Here is a 9173-nt window from a genome sequence, read left to right as displayed (position 1 = left end):
GTGGGCAAGTAGCTCATTCTCAGAACGGCTGGTCTGACTGGGCTTGTTGCCGCAGGTGGAGAATCTGGGCTGGTTGATGTGTGCCTGGCTGCCAGTTAGCATGGGTGGATTCTAGATCATCCTTACCTGGCTTAAGGTGACGAAAGACGGTGGTCATCTCTTTCCCTAATGTGAGGACTTCTGAGTGTGTTGATGGCTGCATTCAGTTCTGTAACTAGGCATCTGAAGCTTTCAGTATGATTGCTAGTGTACCAAAGCCTTTAATGGGGTGCCTGTGTTTGGATCTATGTCAAACACCTTTACAGAGACACCTAAGTAACAAAAAGGAGACAATGTCTTAGAGAAAAGCAGCATTATTTTGTTCATTCTCACTATCTCAGTCCCATCTATTAGAGCTGCAAGCAAAGAGTCTGGTTAAGATAAAAGGACCACAATAAGTAATGATTACGGATGATGCAATTCAACTGAAAACCTGTACAGAGCATGCTGCAAAGAAGTGGAATATGGGATTGAGTCTATGTTCTAGTTTTCCAGGGCTAGGATGTACTCCACATAATACAGCCCTATTTGAGCAACATTACCCACCGTCATCAGAACCTATTTGTGATCATTAGCTAACCACTGATTGTTAAAGGGGGAAAAAGCATCCATTACTATGACAGATACAGCTTGCTACTCAAGATCAATAACGCAATTTTGTCTGCCATCATATTAACCCAGAAGCATCAGGTTGATGCTTTCTACCATTTTATCCAACATTGGTAGAGCTAGTGACAAAGAAATTGAATATTTTTATAGGAGGCTTACTGGTCTACATCTTACACACACAGACATGGGAACTTATCATTCCCCAATAACTACAGCCAGCCACCTCTTACCATTTCCTGCCTGGCCATCCAAAGCACTTATGGCCTGTAGCACATATTTTGCTCTAATCTTGTATATAGTACACTATAACAGGTATTATATTTTGTTATTATCTAAATATTTCATGAATCTGTTTTGGAACTTATTTTCTTGCTTAGATTTAAAACCCGTTGAGAGTGGAGAAGTAGCACATATTCTGCGGGTCAGTTTAACCAACCTTTACTGAGAGTATTCTATACATAAGGTTCTGGGAATGCAGGTGTAGTCTGCCCTCTAGGAGCTTACCTTATGGTGATAGTAGTAACAGGTGCCATATTTTGAACACCTATTATATGGCAAGCACACTACATGCATTATTAATAATCCCTACATCAACCACACAAGGTAGGTATTGCTGTTTCTCTTTGACAGATGGAGAACCCACGGCTCAACTGGTAACTTAGCCAAGCTCACGCAGGCAGTCAAAGTGTAAGAGATCCTTCTGTTTTAAAGCTTCTGGTCTTTCTACTGTTTACATGACCTTTCCCTCCTGTGTAGTTTTGTCCAGAGGAGAAACTCATAAAGTATTTATTTCATTAAATAACATGTGGGGGTAAAGAGGCTGGTATGAGGCATCAGCTTTAAGGGATCCTACAAGCATTACTGAATTCATGGAGGGGTATGTTTAAATAAGAACCTGTCCAGTATAGAAAAACATTCCCTCTGGTTCACTGACCACTATTTTTTTGTTGAGAGAACGTTGAACAAGAGGAACAAAGGGACTGAAATTTATAATGAGGAGTTGCTTGACCATCCATCTATCCATGTTTTCATCCAACAGCTATTTATGGAGCATCTCTCTGTTCCAGGCATTTTGCTAGATGTTGGGGAGATGATTAAAAACAAGATAAGGACATGTTACAGTTTAAGAGAGAAGACAGGAGCTAAGCAAATTATCTCACAAATAATGGACTTTATAAGTTAAAGTTCTAATAAGTGCTATGGAGAACTTAGACATACAGAGACGTGTAAGAACAAGTCGTAGAGAAAGCTGATCTTGCCCTAGGGGTCAAAAATGGTGGCTTGAAAAAGTGACATTTAAGCTGGAATTTGAATGATGAATAGAGGGTACCTAGGTATAGAGAAGGGAAAATGGTATTCCAGGATAAGTAATCATTCATTCATTCATTATGATTTTTTTCTGAATGCATACTATATACCCAGCACAGTTCTAGATGTTAGAGATCCAGCAGTGAGGAAAGAGAAACAAATCCATGCATTTTTTGGAGGCTACTTTCTAGTTAGGGAATGACAGACAAATAATTAAGAAAGTAATGTACCATATGGAAAAAATAAAGCAGGTAGTGTTAGAGAATGAACATTTTAGACAGTGTGTGCAAAAATCTTAAGTCTGAAGTATTAGGGTTTGAAAGAAGACCAGGGTATCTGGAGACAGAAGAGCAGAGTGCTGTGAAGTTGTCTTTAAAAGTAGGCTGAGTCCAGATCACATAGGGGCCACACGATGTGATAAGGATCTTGTATTTTATCCAAAGAGCAAATGAAAATCAATAAGAAATTAGAACAAAGGAGTTAATCATTAATTTGTAATTCAGTGGAAAATCTGTTCTACTCAATTTGATGTGTAGCACTTTCAAAAACACATGTGGTGTGCAAAGCAAGCTACCTTTGAATTAAAAATCATTCCCTTCCATTAATATATAATCTCAATAGGGAAAAGATAATACTTTCAAACAAGCACACCATCCAAATATATATTAGTGTTTAATCCAGCAGTGGGATATAGAGAATAAATATTTAAATCAATGATATAGAAGCTGAAAATAACACATTAATCTTCATTCAATACTCATCTTACAAATGTGGTTTCATAAAGAGTTCTCAGCATCTAGTGTATTTTTCATTTTCTAATCTCAATTGATCTCAGTTAATAAGGAGGCTGTTGTTCAAAAGAATGATCTTGTTAGGATGATTTACCACGGTTAAGATGGCAAAGGAAATTGGAAATTTAAAGATCTGTTAAAAAGACCTAGATGTCAGGCTAATTGATACATTTTGGTTACCCCTTAAAATTACATCCATTTTTAGAATGCCAGATGAACTCTCCAAAGAAGAAGAATTACCCTTTAAACATACTGCAGAATCATCATCAAATAGTTATTTATTAAACAGCTCAACAAGCATGTACACATTCTTTCCATCAGCAGTTTTTTTGTTTGTTTCTTAGAACCAAATATTCATTGTATATAACACTCAATCACAATAATGAATACAAAAGTAGCCATTATGGAAAACAATAACTTTGCAAAAGTAAAAGTTTTATTGCCCTAATTCATAATGAAGGTCTCTGGTACCCGCGACTGCGTTTTGCCTGCATAGCTCTTTATCCATGTTTTCTCATATCTCTGTCCATCCCTGATTAGAAAGAAATTAAAGAATTTAAGGGTTATCAGATTTGGCTGTAAAGTGTTTTCTACACCAGCCACTTAATATATATAAAAGGAGACGTAACCCGTTTACCTCAACACCATCATTATTGCATAGCTTTCCCAAAGTTGATTCTTAACGTCTTCATTTACCTCCAGAACTTCATTATGCCTGAGTGCACTCAGGTGAGATTTTGTACCTAATGGAGGAACATATAAATTGTCTCCAATCCAGCTCCTTCCCCTCTCAGGTGATAACTGTAGCCTTCCTTTCACCCAAGCCCAAAACCTTGGAGTTATCCCTGACATCTCTCTTCTCTCACCCCACATCCAATCCATCAGCGAGCCCCATGTACAAAAACCTGGCCACTCGCCACCACCAACCCTGCGAACACGCTACTCTGAGCCACTCTCATCTCTCAGCTAAATACTGCCGTAGACTTCTGACTGACCTCCCTATGATCACCTTGACCTTGCTGCTGTCTCCCTACACAGCAGCCAGAGTGAGCGTGGCTCAGAACCTTCCATTGACTTCCCACCTCACTCCAATAAAAAGCCAAGGTCTTCACAAACATCTTCAAGCTCTGACATGAAGTGCTGCCAACCACACCCTCATTTCACCACTTCACTCCCTGTCCACACATCCTACTGTAACTGAAAATGGGGTCTGGCTACTCTCCCCTCAAAAGCCAATAAAGAGGCAAGGTTGGTTTGCTTTATTTTGGATGCCGGCAACTGGGCAGAGGGCGGACTCCTGTCCAAAGGCCGACTTCCCCCCACTGACAATCAGTGGGTAAGAGCTTTTATAGGTGAAGGGAGGGGGCTACATGCAGAAACAGCACAGTCAGCTCTGACAGTCATTTTGAAATTGGTCAGCAGGGGTCTGACCAGCGTCATCTTGTTTTAAGTACAGTTAACCTTCAGTTCCAGGGTTGGTTTGTTTCCATTTCTTGAAGGCAGTTCTCGGAATTGTGGCAGCTGATGCCATGGCCACAGTCTGGTCATCGTGTAGTTAACTTCTCCACCTGATGAGGGTTTCAATATCTATAAGACAGCTCAAAGGATAGGGCTCAGAATATAATGTATAGCCCTGAGGAGGAACTAAAAGTCCCTGAATTAGCTTAATGACTAAACTATTATTATTTGGTCTCCTTTGACTGTTTTCCTTTGTTTCTGTATTTTCTCACTTCTCTGATTAAACTTATTCTTTGGCTAAAGTTTTTTCCACAGACAAAAGGCAGGCAGAGGACATGGGGAGCAAGGATCGTAGGGTCCTGCTCTGTTTCACTACCATTCCCCCCGGTCCACTCTGCTCCAGCCACACTGGTCTTCCCACTCCAGCTAGAATGCAGCAGGCACACTCGCACTGAAGAGCCTTTGCGCTGGCTGCTCTGCCCAGAAACCAGACATCCATTTTGTTCACTCCTTCACCTTTTTTAGGACTCTATCTAAGTATCACTTTCTCACTCCACTCTGTTTAAAATTGCAACCCTCTCCCCTACAGGGGAGAGGGAACCCTAAGGGTTCCTACAGAACCCTTATTCCCTTTCCCAACTTTATTTTTCTTCATAGCATTTACCACCATCTATCATGTGCTGTCTTGGTCTTGTTATTCTGCCTATGTTTCTTGCCCCTCCCCACTAGAATGCTCCCCATGAGAAATGAGATTTTTATTTGTTTTACTCACCATTATATTCCCAGTTCCTAGAACAGACCCTGGCACATCGTAGGCACTCTATCAATATTTGTTGAATAAATGAATGGATGAATGAAGAAATACAACATAAGTGATAAAATATTCAAATGACGGTATAAAATACGAAAATATTTGGGAATGCATTTCCTAGATGTAGTCATCTTTGTCATGATTCTGATACAGAAGAGACACCTATACTTCTAAGTTTTAAGTCTGAAACCAGTATGCAAAGGTTCTCACAAAATCTCTGGCTGTCTTACTGGGGCAAAGGAAAGAACTTTGGACAGATGTTGCACCCAGCACTTTAGAAGGAAGTAATCACTTTCTCATATTAAAAATGTACTCTCTAGAAATGAATTCATATTTTTAAATATTTGATTCCTTTTCATTGGTGAGAATTTCAAGGAGTCGTGCTAATAGTAGCCGTTATTGCACATCCAAAAAACTTCTATAGTTAGTTAATTATATGTGAATACCCAATTTGTCCCAAAACACAATTGAAGACATCATTTCAAAATAATTTTATGTATGTTTATCAGGACAACTAAAATTACTTCTCTAAAGAATAATTACCTGTGAAAACTCCTTCTGAGACAAACCGTTGCTAAAAAAAGATGATGCTTTCCAAAATGCAGACATGTAATGCACAAACATATACACACAGATGCACACATTGGCTGTTATAATAATAGTGGTGATGGTAGTTTTGATGATGGGTTTTTCTTTGTTCACACCCTTCCTCAACTCTACTGATTAAGCCCTAAACATTATAAAGGCTCTGAGTTTCACATAACACTGTTTTTTGTTCTTCACAATTCTGTTGCCTTCCTTTAAATGTGCCCTAGATTGCCTCTTTCACACTTGAAGTGTGGTACTCAGAACCAAGCACAGTATCCCAGGTGTTTTTGACCAGTCGAGCAGAGTGAAACAAGCTACCACGTTCATGTTCCTTGTTCTGAAGATTCTATTTTTATTAATACTGATTAAGATTATAAAGCTTCTGGTGCAGCTGAATGTCAATGTAGACGTGTTCATTTGTTGATTCAGTGGACAGATATTTTTTGAGGCCTTACCATGTGTCAAGCACTGAACAATTCTAGGAAATATAAGAATGTATATTGGGGTAGGTAGAATAATTCCCCCCTCAAAGTTGTCCACATCCTAAACCCTGAAACGTGTATGTCACCTTATATGGCCAAAGGGACTTTGCAAGTGTTAGTAGTTAAGGATCTTGAGATGGGGAGAGTATCCTGAAATATCCAGGAAGGTCCAATGTAATCACAAGGGTCCTTAACAGAGGAAGGGCATAAGGGTCAGAGTAAGAGAAGGGAGAAGTGGAGAAAGACAGGAAAAGAGAGATATTTGAGGAGGACACATTGCTGGCCTTGAAGAAGGAGGAAGGGATCATAAGCTAAGGAATGCAAGCAGCCTTTAGAAGCTGGAAAAAATAATTAGAGAATTAGATTCTTCCCAAGATCCTGCAGAAGGAACACAGCCATGTCAACACATTGGTTTTAGGACTTCTGACCTCCAGTACTGTAAGATAATAAATTTGTGGTAATTTGTTAGAGCAACAATAGGAAACCAGTACATTTAACAAAGGAGCTGATCTGATCTGGGGCAGGTCCTAGAATCTCTTTTGAGAGCCGAAGGTGAGGAGGATAAAACCAAGTAAGTTTGGGAAAAAGAGACAGCATCCCAGACTAAGAGACTAGTCCATGAGGTTGAGGAGGAGGATAGCTGGTAATTACAATTATTTAAGAGGTCAGTGGGGAGAAGGAGAGTAGTTTTAGATGCTGGAGACAGGGAGGCAGGAGGTAAGTAATTTTTTTATAAGCCATTCAATGAAATGGGGATAATAATAGCATATATCTTAAAGTGTTGTGAAGATTAAATGATTCGTTTAAGTGCCTGGTACATAATAAAATAATCAAGAAATTTTAGCTGTTATTGTTAAGTTTGAATTTAGAATATTCAAGATTTGATTTGGAATATGGTGTGCAAGATAAATTGATATTCAAGGTTATAACAAATCTACAGAAAGGTACATAAACATATAGAGACAGATTAACAAAAAGTTATACAGTGAATATCTATATAACCACAACCCAGGCCCCTGTTCTCACAGAGCTTACAGTTTAGAGGGAGAGACAAACATTAATCAAATAATCATACAAACAAGTAGAAAATCAAGTCTGGGACAAATGCCTTGAAGGAGATACAAAGTGAATGTCATAATAGCAGGATTTGTCCTAGTCAGGAAGAACAAAGAAGAATTTCCTGAGGAAAAGATACTTGAGGGGACAGCTAAAAAAAAAAAAAGCGGAAATTAACCAGATCGAATGGGAAAGGGAAGAGCATGCCAAGTAGAAAGAACAGCAATTGTGAAGCGACTGAGGCTCCGAGGTGCACCCATGATGAAGAGGCCTTCGAAAGATAAAGAGTGAGAGAAAGTTGGGTTGAGCCAAGATTTGAAAGACTTTAAATGCCAAGCAGAGTCATTCCTTCCTAGACCATGTGAGCTCCTTGAGATTGGGTCTTAGTCAATTCTGTATCAAACCTAGAATAATATCTGATATATAATAGATGCTCAAAAGATTTGCTAAACTGACTTGAGTGCAGAATTTATTTTGTAGCTAATAGAAGCCACTGAAGTTTTTTTGTTCAGGTAAATTATAATCTTGCCTGGTTAGTGCTAGTAAGAAAAGTATGTAGCAGGTGCTACTTTAGCAGGTGGCTGATGTCCTGGAGGATTGAATTTTGCCTGTGCGTTCTGAAGGCTTTCCCAGGTGAAAGGTTAACAGAATTACACTCTGAAGGTGGAATAAGAGTGAAACCTGTTTGCTAAACTGATCCAATGATAAGAATGAATGGGAGGGCACTTGTTAAAAACATAGCTTCCCAGGACCCATCCCAGACCCTCTAAATCAGACCCAGGGAAGATGTAAGTAGCTGTATTTATTAACAGCAGTTTACCTGATTGTTATTCTCAAGAAAGTTTGGAAAACTCTGGTATAGAAAACATTCAAAGGAAAAGGAAAGGCATGTGCCAAAGTATGAACATCTGAAAAAGCCAGAGGTATTTTATGGAAACGATTGGGAAGTAGGGAGCTGAGGGGAAGCAGTTATTGCTGAGGCTGGAAACTGTGAAGAGCTTTACCAGTTAAGTTTGTCCCAACTAAGCTAAAAAATCTTGTGAATAATGGAGATCCAATGGAAGATCTTAGGGCAAGGAAGTTAGTTTTCTGGGAGGAAATTACTCAAGAAACTGAAGAGTACAGGTTTGAGAGACATTTTTGAGACATAATTGAGAGCGTTTAATGGCTACTTCCATGAGAGAAGTAAGAAAGGAGAGGTGGAAAATGAATCCAAGGTTTCTAATGTGGCAGATTTCCCTTGTTAGGGAGGGGGTGATATGGTAAGAAAGCATTCCAGTTTAGAATTAGAAATATGGAACTAGAAATCTCCAGTTTGGGAGCAAGTTCTCAGGGTAGAGAATATGGTTATGGGATCATTGGAACCATGGGAATTTCACTTGAATGAGGATGCAAATTGATAAATGGACCAAGCACAAAATTACAGGGAAACAGGCATGTTTAAGTAGCACCTAGAGGAGAAATCAGCAAAGGAGACTAAACAGAGATGGAAGAGTTAGCAACTGTGATCTTGGCTATCTGAATCATTTAATGCTTCCTATACTCCCAAGCTAGTGAACTGAAAAAATAAAAACATTTCCATTAAGATTGGACTGAAAAATAAATATTTGCCACCTATCTAGAACATTTTAACAGTAAAATTCTAGAAAACCTGCTATTGCTTGATACAATCAGCTAAAAGAAACATGCAAAATCTAGATAAGCCACTGATTCTTAAATTCAAGAACACCAGAAGTCTTTGATACTTGGATTTTAGTCCTGGCTCTTCCACTAATTTGGGCAAATTATTTAACTTCTATGAACCTGTCTTCTCATCTTCAAAGAGAAAAAAAAAAAAAAAAAAAGGCTGGGATAGCTAGATATCTTCTGTTACTTCCAGTTCTAAAATCTAGTTTCTCCAGAGACCCAAGCAAAGTCTGAGATGAAAATTTTAAATAGATTTATTCAAGAGCAAATCTTGAAGTAAGGATACCTCTTTCCCAACCCCACCCTTCCCTCTTCCTCAATGAATATTGATTGGGAAATATTTAA

This window comes from Balaenoptera physalus (assembly GCF_965194825.1).
Source record: "Balaenoptera physalus genome assembly, chromosome: 17".
In the NCBI taxonomy this organism is placed as follows: Eukaryota; Metazoa; Chordata; class Mammalia; order Artiodactyla; family Balaenopteridae; genus Balaenoptera; species Balaenoptera physalus.
This window is presented reverse-complemented; position numbering follows the sequence as displayed.